The sequence below is a fragment of the Phoenix dactylifera genome, chromosome 9 (genome assembly GCF_009389715.1).
Source record: "Phoenix dactylifera cultivar Barhee BC4 chromosome 9, palm_55x_up_171113_PBpolish2nd_filt_p, whole genome shotgun sequence".
NCBI lineage: Eukaryota > Viridiplantae > Streptophyta > Magnoliopsida > Arecales > Arecaceae > Phoenix > Phoenix dactylifera.
This window is the reverse complement of record NC_052400.1, coordinates 11,269,677-11,285,821: the sequence shown is the minus strand read 5'-3', so window position 1 is coordinate 11,285,821 and position 16,145 is coordinate 11,269,677.

Genomic DNA, 16,145 nt, shown 5'->3' with positions numbered 1-16,145 from the left:
CCAACTTAGAGACCAAAAGCAGGCCTTTACCCATTGGGTTGACACGGCCCAATTTATTTTCTGACCTTTTGCTTTTGGATTAGCATTGCCTACCATGTCCTTTGAAAGTATTCTTTGCATTTGTGAATGGGTGGATGCCATATACCACCAAGTAGTTTCCCCGCCCTCTCTCACAAAAAAAGGATAAGGGTATCTACATTTCTCAGAATCAGAAGTGCGGCAAAGGATTCTAATTAATCCTCAGGTGAAGGAAGCCGAATGTAGACACAGATTATACATGCTAATGGTGAAGCATGTTTCCTTGCTAAGAATGTCGCCTCTGTCTTATTCTAATTCTTTTGGTAGTTGGATTCATAACCAAATTGCCTGATCTCAAAGCAATCATAGGTCATGGTAAATCTTTGGCTGCGTGCAACACCCACCCTATGTCTGCTTAAAGTACAAAAAACATGGGTAGGGAGACCTAGCTGAAGTTCCGACTAGGCCAAAATGAGCCCTGTTTCAAAAGCCCGATGCTAAGCTCAAGAACTGGGTATATATAGAAAAGCACGGTCTAACCCTTTTTTGGCACAAATGGGTAAATTCGGGATAGGGTTCGGGCCGGATTGGACAGGATGTTATCGGGCTGGCCCAATTGGGCTCGGGCCTGGGTTGTTGAAAACTTTTCAGTCCAAGGCCCGGCCCAGGGAAGGGGAAGAGTCGGAGAGAGAAGCGGCATGAGAGTGGGATCGGCACCGGGAGGAGGGAAAGGGTCCAGGGTGAGTCCGAGAAGAGAGAGAGAGAGAGAGAGAGGCTGAATGGGAGTGGGATGGGCAGTAGGAGGAGAGAGAGGGTACAAGGAAAGTGAGTGTGAGAGAGAGAGGGTACAAGGAGGTGATATGGAGTGTTCGTCTGGGGCGGTGGAGGTTATATGGTCAGTTAGGGTTCGAGTCTGGCCAGGTCTGGCTTGAGTCGGGCTCAAATTTTTTGGACTAAGCCCTGAATCCAAATCCTTTCGGTTCAGACCCAAACCCAACTCGAAGTAAATGGGCCTCGAGTCATCACCTTTTCGGATCCAATTCCAACCCAAGGGACAAGAAAATCAGAGAATGCTCCCCAATTCCTATAAAATAGTTCCAAATCCATTTCTACTTGAACAAGTGTACGCTTCCTTGATGCAATCATGACTTCAGGTATGCTCTACTCAAAAAGTAGCATTCCATGATTGAAGCATGAAATATGCGGTATGGCAGAGCTACTGCATGTCATCCTTTCAAAATGCCAAAAAGTAGAAATTATACATAAAGTGGAGCTTAAATTAAGCGACATATAAGGGAGATTAACTATTGCCAGAAGTAAAGTGCCCATGTAAACATATGGCGCAAGCCCCTACCACATGCATCTCTTAAGTTGCTGAGCACGATATGATGTTGACATGAAGGATTGAATTACATGAGTTCTAATATCTTTAGCTGCCGAGCATGCTTAGGTGGAAGGAGTGCTGGGCATCGGTCTGTGCCCTCACCATCAACATCCTCCACGCTATAATCACTTAAGAAAGAATGTTTGGTTTGAGGTGATCAGTCTAAGCTCAAGGATGTTATGGATGGAGATGATGAGATTACCACATTTGGTTGTACCATGGTGATCTTATGTAGTAGTGATCTTAAATCATCTCCACTTCTCAAATCACCATCCAACCCGGTGTTAGAATATCCATCATTAAGGACGGATATCCAAGATCATTCAAGAGCAATGATCTTGGGTTGAAATTTGGTCATCGATAATAATCAACTATACCACCCAGACATCAATGGTAGAAGCTTTTTTGAAATAAAATTACACAATGCCTACTATATCTGAAGTTAGGTATCCTCCATCGTTCATGGAGACAAAGCCAAACTGTTATCATATGTAGAGCAATGTTATGGGTCTCTCGCTAAATGCAAATGAATAATTCTCCATGCAGCAAGACGGCATTGGTGCAACTCATAGGATTTGTTGCCAAACACCATGTGCTAGTTAATTATAAAGTTGCCAAATCAGCAATTAAGGACCAGTGAACTTTTCAAAATTACATTACCATCACTTTGAAGCATTTTCTGTATAAGTGTTTTTTAAAAAGATTGCCAGGCCATTTGAGTTATTTTAAGAGTGAATAAAATCATTAGTTTGGATATCAAGTCAACTAATAACAACTACTATGAGTTAAAAATTAGTTATAATTTGTAAATCATTTTAGAAATATGTGACTGGTGATTAGAGTAGCTATCTGATTTGGCATTCATGTTGACATTCATTCTCTGACATTACTAGCCATGTAAAGAAGCAACAACTTAAAAATTGAAAATTTGGATAATAATGTGGTTTTGAGGAATATGAGCAAGACATGGAAGAGCACGAGCGAAGAATTCATGTTAATGGCTCCTTATCAGCTTTATAAGAATTTTGATAGCTATGTGATTAATTGATTGTATCTATTAAGGTTATGGAGTGGGATTAGATATACCATGAACATATTACTAATCTCACTGAAGAATCGGAGAGTTCAGTTGTGCAAATCCATATATCCCATATGATTAGATATAGAAGGAATGTACCATAATTTTCTCTAAAAAAGTGTTTTTTTTGCTTCTCTTAAATAAAATAATAATTATTTTTGATTATACATTAGTTTTTTTTTAAAGAACTTTAACCTTAGACCTTCTGAGGATAAGGCAAGCTAATATAGTCTAAAATTTGAGTTGTAAACATAAATTTGGTGAGGTCAAGTTAGGTTAGTCGAGCTATGTTGCTTCAAACAAGACTCTAAGTTGTAAGAATTAGCATTACACTTGAATTAGTCATGTCTAAGTTCGCCTGAAAAAGGAGCTATATTTTTATTTAATTTTATTTTATTCATATATTTTTATATTTTGTTATATTTCTAAATATACTTTATTAGTTTGCTCATTTGATCAACTTTTTACTACTATTTGAAACTTTCATAATTACAATATTACACATATTAACTTGTTTATTTACTAGGATTTTCTTTGAGAGGCCAAGTTGAGCGGATTGAAAGAATTTTTTTTCTTTCATCTCTAATCACTTACAAATCTGTTACGGGGGAACTCAGCCACCATGCCCCACGTGACCGGCACGCGCGCCCAGGAAGACTACGGCAGCCCCTTGATCCAGCAATCCGACCCCGAGTCGGACATCTTCGGCTCCGCAGCCCGACCCCGAGTCGGCAGCCCCTTGATCCAGCAATCCGACCCCGAGTCGGACATCTTCGGCTCCGCAGCCCGACCCCGAGTCGGCTGCCCCTTGATCCAGCAATCCGACCCCGAGTCGGACATCTTCGTCTTCGCAGCCCGACCCCAAGTCGGACATCTCTCGATAACGACAGGCTATTCCCCAGAGGCACGCCGCAGCCTCCTGCTCCACTACTCCCTGCAACGGTTGTATCTGGCGCTGCTCCACGATCCCCTGTAACAGCCGTACAAGGCGGAGCTCCACTACGCCCTGTCATGGCCGTACCAGCGCTGCCCCACGACGCCCTGTAACGGCCGTGTCAGTGGCAGCTCCATCGTGCCCCACGATGACGAACCCCCCTGAAAGACCCCCCAGCCTGGTATATATGCGGCTGGGGGGAGGAGGGGGGGTAAGCAAGAACTTCCAGAGCATTCTCTTACTTGCTACTATTATCTCTCCTTATCCTCCAATCTCCTCTGACTTGATCGTCGGAGGGCCCCCGCTACCCCAGTAGTGGTGCGAGGCTTGCTTGCAGGTTTCCCGGTGGAAGGTGGAGCGCAATCAACACCAACCAAGGCAACTCAAACGGAACCCCGTTCACACCGCTGTGCCAATCGTTCTCGGTTTGGACCACCAGCAACAGTTGGCGCTAGAGGAAGGGAACCGAATCTCAGAGCGATCGTAATGGCACGGCGAGGTGGTCGTGGAGCTTCCAATGCCTTCGGTCGCGGGGCCTCTCGCGCCTCCGGCCGGGAGGCCGCTGCGTCTCCAACACATTCTCAGCAACACTCCACCGCTCCACCTCCCATTCAGATGGTCGAAGCCGCTCAGTTCGACCAGTTAGCCCAGCAGGTTCGCACCCTCGCGGAGGCAGTGCAGAACCTGCAGGGTGTGATGTCTCGGGCGCCGCAGCGGGCCCAGGAGCCGCTGCTCCCTGAGCGCTCACCTGTCCTCCTCAACCCGCGCTCCTTCCTCTCCCATGGAGAGGAGCGCCGGCGCGAGGAAGATTCTCGAGCACGGTCCATTCTGCCGGGACCTTCCCATCGGAGTTGCGCGGGGTACGAGAGGCGGGCCCGGGCGCGTTTCCAGACCCCCCAGTCCTCAAGGAACCCGCGCTCCAGTCGGTCCCCCTCTCGGTGCTCCTTGTCTCCCACCCATCGGTCGCGCTCCCTGGACCGGCGGGTGGACGATCTCCACCGACAACTCCAGGTCCTGAAGGGCCACTCCAAAGATCCCTTCGCCGACTTGGAGATCTCCTCCCAGCCGGCGCTTGCCTCGAGGATCCTGCGGACCCCGAATCCGCCGGGGTTTAAAATGCCGGCGATCGAGCTCTATGACGGGGCGGCGGACCCGCGGGATCACGTCGAGAGTTTCAGGACCCTTATGCTCCTCCACGGAGCATCAGATCCTCTCCTCTGCAAGGCCTTCCCGGCGACCCTCCGTGGTCCGGCAAGGGCGTGGTTCGCCGGCTTGGAGGCTAACTCAATCCAGTCCTTCGACCAGTTTACTCGCCTCTTCATCACCCATTTCGCCGTCAGTAGCCGGCGGCGACTGGTCTCCGACTCCCTCTTTGATGTCCGGCAAAACGAGGGAGAAAGCTTGCGGGATTATCTTACCCGCTTCAACAAGGCTACGCTGGAAGTCCGGAACCTGAGCCAGGAGGTGGCTCTTTCAGCCCTGAAGCGTGGCTTCCGAAAGGGCAGACTCACCTTCTCCCTGGACAAACGCCTGCCGCGGAGCTTCCCGGAGCTGTTGTCCCGGGCGAACCAGTATGCGGACGCCGACGAGGCGGCCGCCCACCGGAGCAAGGAGGCCGCCGAGATCCCTCCAAAGCTCGGAAAGAAAAGGCGAAAAGAGGCACACCAGAGGAGGAGCCCGACGCCTCAACGTCGGTGCAGAAGCCTGTCGCCGGCGAGGAACCACGGCGCCCTACGCCCTCGTTCTCCGCCCCGACGTTTCAACCGGTACACTCCTCTCCTGACTCCCCGGGCCCAGATCCTCATGGAAATCAAGGGGCGGGAGGACCTCCCGGTCCCGAGACAGATGAAGAAGATTCCTGGGAGGAGGCCCTCTCGGGCGTACTGTGAGTACCACCGGGACCACGGCCACGACACCGAAGACTGCTTCCAGCTTCGGGACGAGATCGAGGCTCTCATCCGCCGAGGGCGTCTCGGTCGATATGTGAACGACCGACGTCCCCCCGCAGACCCGCGTCCGGCCGACCCGGCCCCTCAGGAGCCTCGGGAGCAGAATCGACCCGTCGCGGGCGTGATCCACACTATCACTGGGGGCTGCCCCCGGCCCGAGAGGAACGCAGGGGGCTCGACTGAAGCGTCAGGGGCAGCCGTCGCAAAGAGGCAAAGGGTCGGTAATGTAATCACTTTTTGTGATGAAGATGTAAAGGGGGTTCAGACCCCCCACGATGACGCCATGGTGATCTCCCTCACTATGGCAAACTATGATGTAAGGCGTGTTCTTGTGGATAGTGGAAGCTCAGCTGATATTTTGTTTTACGAGGCCTTCCAAAAGATGAGCTTGTCCAGACAATTGTTGCACAAAACATCCACCCCCCTCATAGGATTCACTGGTGACGCTATCTCGGCCGAAGGTGTCGTTGAGCTGCCTGTGACTGCGGGCGTTGCACCCGCAGAAGCCACGGTGCGGCTCGGGTTCTTGATCGTCCGTGTTCCCTCGGCCTACAACGCTATCCTCGGACGACCCGGACTGAACGCCCTTCGCGCGGTGGTCTCTACGTACCACTTATTGGAGAGGTCCGAGGTGACCAACCGACCGCAAGGCAATGTTTTCTAGCAACTCTCAAAGGGAAGAAGCCCGTAGAAGCCTTAAGCGTCGAGTCCCTCGACGCCAGAGACGAGGTGGCCTTGCGGCACGGAGAGCCGGCCGAAGGTGAGATCGAAGTTCCCCTCGAGGAAGGTCGCCCGGACAGGACGATCCGGGTCGGCGCCAATCTCGACCCGGGAGCTCGGGCCCGGTTGGTGGAATTCCTCCGAGCCAATGTCGATGTGTTTGCCTGGTCGGCGGCCGATGTACCTGGGATCGACCCGGAGGTCATTTCTCACGCCCTCAACGTCGACCCGACCCACCGACCGGTAAAACAGAAGAAGAGACACTGTGCCCCGGATCGGATCCGAGTGGTCGACCAGGAGGTAGACAAGCTCTTGGAGGCAGGATTCATAAGGGAGGTCAGCTACCCCGAATGGCTGGCAAATGTCGTACTTGTCCGGAAGGCGAGCGGAAAGTGGAGGATGTGCGTCGACTACACCGACCTGAACAAGGCATGCCCCAAGGATAGCTTTCCGCTCCCGCGGATAGACCAACTGGTCGACGCGACTTCCGGATATCAGCTGCTGTCTTTCATGAACGCCTTCTCCGGCTACAACCAGATAATGATGGCTCCACAGGACGAGGAGAAAACTGCCTTTATAACAGACCGGGGGCTGTACTGTTACAAGGTAATGCCCTTCGGTCTGAAGAATGCTGGCGCCACTTACCAGCGCCTCGTCAATAAAATCTTCAAAGAGCAAATCGGCCGGAACATGGAGGTGTACGTGGACGATATGCTGGTGAAGAGCCGCCATGCAGACCAGCACATCGCGGATCTGGAGGAGACTTTCGCCACCTTGCAGAAGTTTCGCATGAAGCTGAACCCAGCGAAGTGCGCCTTTGGCGCTTCGGCCGGGAGGTTCCTCGGTTTCATTGTCAACCAGCGGGGGATCGAAGCCAACCCGGACAAAATCAAGGCCATCCAAGATATGTCCCCTCCGACCAAAGTGAAGGAGGTTCAGGAGCTCGCTGGGAGGGTCGCCGCGCTCGGACGATTTGTGGCAAAATCGGCCGAACGCTGCCAACCTTTCTTCAAGGTGTTGAAACGCCCGAAAGACTTCCTCTGGACGGCCGAATGTCAAGCAGCATTCGACCAGCTCAAGGAATACTTGGCGTCTCCTCCCCTGCTGTCCAAGCCGCAAGAAGGGGAGGTGCTCTACCTCTATCTGGCGGTCTCCCCAACCGCAGTCAGTGCGGTACTGGTTCGAAAAGAGGCAAAGCTCCAGAAGCCTGTGTACTACATCAGCCGGGTCCTACGGGATGCCGAGATGCGGTATACGAAGGCTGAAAAGATCGCCTTCGCGCTGCTGACAGCGACCAGGAGGCTTCGCCCCTATTTCCAGGCCCATTCTGTCACCCTCTTGACCGATCAACCGCTGCGGCAGATCCTCAGCAATCCTGAGAATGCGGGACGGCTGGTGAAGTGGGCAGTAGAACTTGGTGAGTTCGACATCCGCTACCAGCCCCGACCCGCCATCAAGGCCCGGGCGCTCGCGGATTTCCTCGCTGAGTGCACGGTGCAGGAGGCGGAACCTAGGTCGCTGGAAACACCCAGCCTCGACCTCCCGATTTGGACGCTTCACATCGATGGGTCGTCGAACCCCGAAGGTGGAGGGGCCGGGCTGGTCCTTACCAGTCCTGATGGAGTGATAGCCGAGTATGCCTTGAGGTTCGGATTTCCAGTGACCAACAACGAGGCGGAGTACGAGGCCCTAGTCGCGGGACTCAAACTCACCAAGGAGCTCGGCATCCGGCGCCTGAAGGTCTTCACCGACTCCCAGCTGGTGGTCGGGCAGGTCCGTGGGGAGTTCGAGGCCCGGAACCCGACCATGCAGAATTACGTCCGGAAGGTGCAAGCACTCATTCCCGACCTCGGCAGTGTCGACATCCAGCAGGTCCCAAGAAGTGAAAATGCCAGGGCCGACAGGTTGTCCCGCTTAGTGGGCGCAGACGCGCACAACTTGTCGAGGGCGATCTACCTGGAGACCCTGGATGCCCCGAGCATCGGCGAGGCTGGAGCGGTGATGGCGATTGATCCGGAGCCGTCTTGGATGGACCCGCTTGTCGCCTACCTCGCCGAAGGGATCCTCCCTGAAGACGAAGATCAAGCTCGGCGACTTGTTATGAAGTCCGCCCACTACGTACTCTATGAAGGGAGGCTGTATCGGACCTCGTTCACCGCCCCCCTCTTAAAGTGCCTCCGCCCCTTGGAAGCGGCCTACGTCCTCGGCGAAGTCCACGAAGGCGTTTGCGGATCACACTTGGGGGCTAGGTCCTTGGCGCACAAGATCATGAGGCAAGGCTATTATTGGCCTACCTTGTTGGAGGACTCAAAGGATCATGTACGGAAATGCGACGCCTGCCAGCGCCACGCCAACGTCCAGAGAGTCCCTTCTGTCCCCTTGGCACCAATCACTGCACCCTGGCCCTTCGCCCAGTGGGGAATGGATATCCTCGGACCATTTCCCGTCGCTTCAGCTCAGCGGAAATTTTTGATTGTTGCAATCGACTACTTCACCAAGTGGGTGGAGGTAGAGCCGCTGGCCACTATCACGGAGGCGCAAGTCCGGAAGTTCGTGAAGAAGAACATCATTGTCCGATTTGGGGTACCTCGGGTCCTCATCTCGGATAATGGTCGACAGTTCGACAACAAGCATTTCCGTGACTTCTGCGAGGAGTTCGGGATCGAGCATCGGTTCACATCTGTGTCGCATCCCCAAACCAACGGCGAAGCCGAGGTCACAAATCGGACAATCCTCCAAGGAATCAAAGCGCGAATCGGTCAGACGGGGCAAGCTTGGGTCGAAGAACTCGAGAATGTCCTTTGGGCGTATCGGACCACGCATCGGACCCCTACCGGGGAGACGCCTTTCAGCCTAACCTATGGCACGGAAGCCGTTGTCCCCGTGGAGCTCGGACTCCCCTCACCTCGGGTGGCCGCGCACCGACCCGAGGCCAATTCGGAGCAACTCCGAGGGAACCTGGATCTCTTGGAAGAAGCGAGGAAAATGGTGCAAGTTCGGCTGGCGATGTATCAGCGGAGGGTGGCCCGATATTACAACTCCAAGGTCCAACCGAAGCTTTTCAGAATCGGAGATCTGGTGCTAAGGCGAGCTAAAGCATCTCAACCTGCGGAAGGTGGGAAGCTAGCGCCAAATTGGGAAGGCCCGTATAGGGTTCGCTGGGTAAACCGACCTGGCTCCTACCAGTTGGAGGCCCTAGATGGTCGAGAAATTCCAAGGAGCTGGAATTCCGCTAACCTGCGGATGTATTACCAGTAGAACGACAATGCCAGAAAGACAGTTCAAAAATGTATAACACTTTTCATTTCAATAATTTCTGGTTACAATGACGTGCTCGTGTGATTACAAGAAATTCCCAAAGGGGAATTAGGGTGTAAAGAAAGTAAAGAAGAGGTGGAGACTCCGAGGAGCTGAAGATCTGGGATTCCGAAACCTCCATCCGAAGCGGCTGCAATCCCACCGGAAGTGGGTGCTTCCAACCGGAGGCGCCATCGACGTCTCACGAAAAAGACGAAGAGCCAGCGCGGATGAAGAAGAAGTGGACGAAGGAGAAGTCCACACTGCTCCTACCCAGAGGCGCCATCCATGCCTCACGAAAAAGACGAGGAGCCGCCGCAGAAGAAGCTCCCGCTGCCTCCAGGGGAACGCCACCTCCAAGGGATATTCCGGTCCTCCCCAGTGTTAGGGGAGAGAAGGAATACAAGGGAGAAGAGCATATGGAGGCGCGGTCCCGGATCAAGCGTCTGGCGCGGAGCTCAATCGGGAGGCCGAACTTCAAGGAGGGGAGACGTGATCCCGGATGAAACGCCTAGAGCGGAGTTCCGCCGGGGAGAACCTCCTTGTTGATCCCAGATGAAACGGCTAGTTGGCGGAAGTCGCGAAGGCGCCTCCCGTTCCTTCGGTAGGGGTCTCTCAACCATGCGCCGGAGAGGAGGCCCACGATCCATGGCAACCTGAACAGCTCCGGCTTGGCAGGCTCCATCGCACCTGCACCTATATTTATAGCCAAATTGCGGCCCCCCGGTCGTTCCGATGCGGGTGGCTCCAATAAATGTGGGCGCATTGAATCCGGAGCCGATCCGGCTCTCGAGGCGTATCTTCCCGCGATTTCCTAAGCGTTATTCTCCTTAATCGCATTCTTTGTGCAGGACACTCCGGGTGGCCTGTACCCCTAGGTCCACATATCTCCGCTCGCGTCCAGGCCGCATCCGCCTCGAAGAACGCGCGTATCGCGGCCGCTTAACTGACACTCCTCGCAAGCAGCAACTGGCGATCCGATTTCCCAGGTAACCCCTCAATTAGCATTTAATGCCCATCTGGTGTTCCCCAGGCGACGCTTGGAGAGGAGGAGAAATGCGATCGCAGCTGGCCACGGAGAAATCCTGTCGGGCGGCAAGCGACAGGCGCACGACCAGCGAGCGGAATTTCCCGAGGCTCGGCCCTCGGATGCCAGGCTAACCCGATGATCATCCCGGGAGCAGACTAGCCTGAAGCCCCGACCGGTCGCCTCGGCTTGCGCCAGCCTTGGCCGACCAACGAGCGGAATTTTCCGAGGCTCGGCCCTCGGATGCCAGGCTAACCCGATGATCATCCCGGGAGCAGACTAGCCTGAAGCCCCGACCGGTCGCCTCGGCTTGCGCCAGCCTTGGCCGACCAACGAGCGGAATTTCCTGAGGCCTGACAACCCTCAGATGCCAGGCTAACCCGATGATCATCCCGGGAGCAGACTAGCCTGAAGCCCCGACCGGTCGCCTCGGCTTGCGCCAGCCTTGGCCGACCAACGAGCGGAATCTCCCGAGGCTCGGCCCTCGGATGCCAGGCTAACCCGATGGTCATCCCGGGAGCAGACTAGCCTGAAGCCCCGACCGGTCGCCTCGGCTTGCGCCAGCCTTGGCCGACCAACGAGCGGAATCTCCCGAGGCTCGGCCCTCGGATGCTAGGCTAACCCGATGATCATCCCGGGAGCAGACTAGCCTGAAGCCCCGACCGGTCGCCTCGGCTTGCGCCAGCCTTGGCCGACCAACGAGCGGAATCTCCCGAGGCTTGGCCCTCGGATGCCAGGCTAACCCGATGATCATCCCGGGAGCAAACTAGCCTGAAGCCCCGACCGGTCGCCTCGGCTTGCGCCAGCCTTGGCTGACCAACGAGCGGAATTTCCTGAGGCCTAACCCTCGGATGCCTGGCTTAGCGCCGGAAGAAGTTCCTGAGGCCTAACCCTCGGATGCCTGGCTTAGCGCCGGAAGAAGTTCCTGAGGCCTAACCCTCGGATGCCTGGCTTAGCGCCGGAAGAATTCCCTGAGGCCTAACCCTCGGATGCCTGGCCTAGCGCCAGAAGAATTTCCTGAGGCCAAACCCTCGGATGCCTGGCTTAGCGCCGGAAGAAGTTCCTGAGGCTTAACCCTCGGATGCCTGGCTTAGCGCCGGAAGAAGTTCCTGAGGCCTAACCCTCAGATACCTGGCCTAGCGCCAGAAGAATTTCAAGAGTCGGGAGTCAGCGAGACGCTACCAAGAGTTAAAAAGAAGAAGGACGAAAGTGAAATGAAGAAACTCTATTTGCATTAACTTTCATTGTTTCAGGGCCGAGACCCATACAACTTGGCAAAACGCCAACACACAAAGAAAAGAACAAAAATATAGAAGGTCAGCTTGGAGGAACCCCCGGGTCGGGAACGCCGGGCACGTCCGCAGGGGGTAGGGAGGCGGTTGGAGAATCAGCAGGCAATGGCGCCGGAGAGGAGTCTAGAAGAGAGATCCCACTCAGGTCAATTTCGAGGTACTTAGCCGACACCCTTGTCAGGCCTTCCTCGAAGCCTAAGATAAAGGAGTCGGACCCCGCGTCCGACATGTCACGGACGAACTCGTCAGACTGACGATAGGCCTGTACCGCCTCCGACATATCACGGGTGAACTCGGCGGACTGACGATAAGCCTGTACCGCCTGACGCCCGATTTCCGCACTCTTCTCGGCCAGCGCCGCCTCTGCCCGCTCTATAATCTGAGCTTTCGCCTCCAAGACCTTCGCCACAATCCGGTCGTCCGCCTCGGAGGAGACCCTCAGCAGATCAGCCTGAGCCTCCTTGTGCTTCGCCTCGGCAGCAATGCGAGCAGCCTCAGCCTCCTCCAGGCGCGAATGAAGCTCCTGGTCGCTCGCGCGGGACTTCTCCAAGGCCGACTCCAATTCGCCCAGCTTGGCTTCAAGAGACCGGGTTCGGTTGCGGGCGTTGTCGACTGACCGCTGGGCCTTCTCCCACCTCTCCCGGTAGTCGGCAGCCTTCCGGAACTGCTTCTCGGCCCGCTCCTCCGCCTTCTTGATCTCGCCCTCGAGACCCGAGGCAACCTTGAGTTGCTCCTGAGCCTCCAACAGTTGCTTCTCGAGGGTGACGAAGCCGAGTGCCCGCTCTTCGGCCACCTGGAGCCTCATCTCGAGGTCCCTGGTCGTCCTCCCCGCCGCAGTCTGACCTCCCTCCTCTACTGCCTTCAGTTGGCTCTCGGCCCTCGCCAGAAGCCTCGCCTGTTCCTCATAGCACTCCTCCAGGCGGATCATGAACTGGGCGAGCTAAGAGATAAGAAAAACGAGGGCGTCAGGCGGGGATCAACAGAGCCTATAAATGATGAAAGCGACCAAAAGAACACTCACCGACATGAGACAGACGCAGCTGGCAGCCCCAACGTCAGGGACCCTCATCTCCCGGACCCGCCTGCGGTCCTTCTCCAGCAGCACCGTCTCGATGAGGTTTCGGGCGCCGGCGAAAGTGAAGGCCGACCCCGACTTTTCTCCGGAGTCGGACGGTGGTTCTGCAGCCTTACCCTTACCCATCGCTTGGGGAAGAGTCATGCTGACCATGCTCGGGGCGGGGACCGCCCCTGGAATTGACAGGGTCCCGCTCGGCCGGGGCCTCGGCGCGTCCCTCCTCGTATCATCCGGAGCCGACCGAGTCGAAGGCTGGGCTGGTGACCGATCACGTCCGACCCGTCCATCTCGGGCGCGCCCGGGTGATGCCTCCGGAGAAACGGTAGTCTCGGCATCGGAGGGCTGATACAGCGTCAACTGCCGGTCCGCACCCGCGGCGTCCCCCTGATCGGTGGGTCCGGACCCGTCTGTCGGCGTCGGAGTCACCTGCCGGCGGGACTTCTTCGCCGGTGGGGCCCCGCTCGGAGGAGCTCGTTTCTTCCTCCGGACTGCTTCCAGTAGGGACGTCCTACCAACAGTCGTTGCCTTGTCCGACCGCATGACGTCGTCGATCTCTGCAAAAAGGACGAGGTGGTCGGAGGTTGAGAAACTGAAGGAAAGAACGAGACGAAAGAGGAGAAAAGAGCTAAAAAAGAAATGGTGGCGGGCTCACGGTCAGCGGGGACCGAGCTCAGACCGACGTTCACCAAGGTATCCTCGGAAATAAGGCGAGCCACCGGGGGGAGCCGGCCCTCGGCAACCAACCCCTTCAAGACGGCGACGCCATCGGATTCCTCCCTCGACATCCTCGATAGGCCAATCGGGGACTTCATCGGCGTCTCCCAGGTTGCCCTGATTCCCCAAGAGGGATCTGCGTCAACGAAAAAGAAGCGCCCCTTCCAGCCGTGAATGGAGGTAGGAGCCTCCTTGACGAGGCCGCACCCTCGCCGCGCCGCAAAGCACCACCACCCTTTGTCCTGGGGGTGGCCGCTCAGGCCGTAGCATTCCCAAAAGACATTCAGGGTGGCGGGAACCTCGTGCATGCGGCAGAGAACCTGAAAGGCCGTCAGGGCGCGCCATGAGTTCGGCACCAGTTGCGTCGGCGCCACTCTTAAACCCCGAAGCACCTGAACGACTAAGTCCGAGGGGGGAAAGCGGACCCGGCCTGAAGAATGCCCTCATTGATGGCAACCTTCCCTGGAGGAGGATGGGACATTCTCTCCTCAGGCCCCGGGAGCGTAACATTGCAGGCCTCGGGAAGGTGGTATCGAGCCACGAACCTATCTAGGTCTTCGGCGACCAGCTCCGACTTAATGCGGTCTGCTCTCACTTCGCCCATCCCTAATGGCCAGTGAATCTACGGTCAGGACGGGGTCAAGAAGGGGGAAAGGACCGGAACGACTGGAGTACACTAATACAGAAGGAGAAAGTATGGAGAGCCTTAAATTGAAGAATGGGGCAACTCACCGGAAGAGAAGGAAGAACGGCTCCGAGAGCGTCAAAGGAGGAGCAAGCGAACAGTCCGACGGCAATGACGGCAGCGCAAAGGAGAAACTCGAAGATGTCTGTAAAGAAAAAGGCGGACGGAGGAGGGCCCCCGGTTAAATAGGCGGAAAGGTGGGTGACGCCTCGGTGACGCCAGAGGACGCCTGGCTGCCGAAGGGTCGCTCGCGCCCCAAAGGCGAATCGACGCCATTAAGGAAGGATATCCGCCGAAATCCTCAGACTGCCAGGTCAGCAACAACCACCATACGCCATAAAGAAGGCGGGGAGCTCGAAGCGCGCGCGCCTCTCCGAGGGATGGCGGCAATCTCGAAGCATCACTCCCTTCACCCGTTCCCCTTCTGGTTCCGGGCTCGGAAGTGGGGGGCTACTGTTACGGGGGAACTTAGCCATCATGCCCCACGTGACCGGCACGCGCGCCCAGGAAGACTACGGCAGCCCCTTGATCCAGCAATCCGACCCCGAGTCGGACATCTTCGGCTCCGCAGCCCGACCCCGAGTCGGCAGCCCCTTGATCCAGCAATCCGACCCCGAATCGGACATCTTCGGCTCCGCAGCCCGACCCCGAGTCGGCTGCCCCTTGATCCAGCAATCCGACCCCGAGTCGGACATCTTCGTCTCCGCAGCCCGACCCCGAGTCGGACATCTCTCGATAACGACAGGCTATTCCCCAGAGGCACGCCGCAGCCTCCTGCTCCACTACTCCCTGCAACGGTTGTATCTGGCGCTGCTCCACGATCCCCTGTAACAGCCGTACAAGGCGGAGCTCCACTACGCCCTGTCATGGCCGTACCCAGCGCTGTCCCACGACGCCCTGTAACGGCCGTGTCAGTGGCAGCTCCATCGTGCCCCACGATGACGAACCCCCCTGAAAGACCCCCCAGCCTGGTATATATGCGGCTGGGGGGAGGAGGGGGATAAGCAAGAACTTCCAGAGCATTCTCTTACTTGCTACTATTATCTCTCCTTATCCTCCAATCTCCTCTGACTTGATCGTCGGAGGCCCCCCGCTACCCCAGTGGTGGTGCGAGGCTTGCTTGCAGGTTTTCCGGTGGAAGGTGGAGCGCAATCAACACCAACCAAGGCAACTCAAACGGAACCCCGTTCACACCGCTGTGCCAATTGTTCTCGGTTTGGACCACCAGCAACAAAATCTAATTTGAATCCAATCCAAAAACCGAAGCAATTATGCTTGCATGCATATATATATATATATATATATATATATATATATATATATATATATATATATATATATATATATATATATGCGCGCGCGAGTGCATGTGTGAAGAGAGCTGCAAAAAATTAAGTAGCAAATTCATTTTCTTTCCCTTTATTATTATTTCTTTTGGAGTACAAAAGGGGGAAGACCCTTGAGTTAAACTATGATGTCCTCCACTCCATGGGCGCCCCCCTGGTTAAAATTTGATGTCCTCCACTCCATGGGCGTCCCCCTGGCAACTGCAGTAGAAAAGCTAACTGGGCCGGGGATCGGTGAAGAGTGCTTTTGGTACGAAAAAGAAGAATTCCTTTCTTTCCCCTTGGTCGGTTTTCTTTTTGATTATAATGCTACTTTTTTATTGTTATTTTCACAAGATAATCTCCGTTGTCTTGGATGCCTCTAGAAAGTTGAAAAAAAATAATTCCAAAAACATGCTAAAATATTCCACTATCAAGCACAGATATAGAGCTGTAAATTAGATTTGGAGGTGGATTTGGATCTAACACATACTTGATGGTTGAATTTTGAATATCAACATGGCTGAACCCAACCCGAATCCAACCGGTTGCAAGTTGCAACTCCAACTTCCGGCTCACCGTTAACCCAGGTCAAGATCCCACCTCCCCGGCTCGTTCAGACGATCTGACTCGGCGGCCTCTTTCCA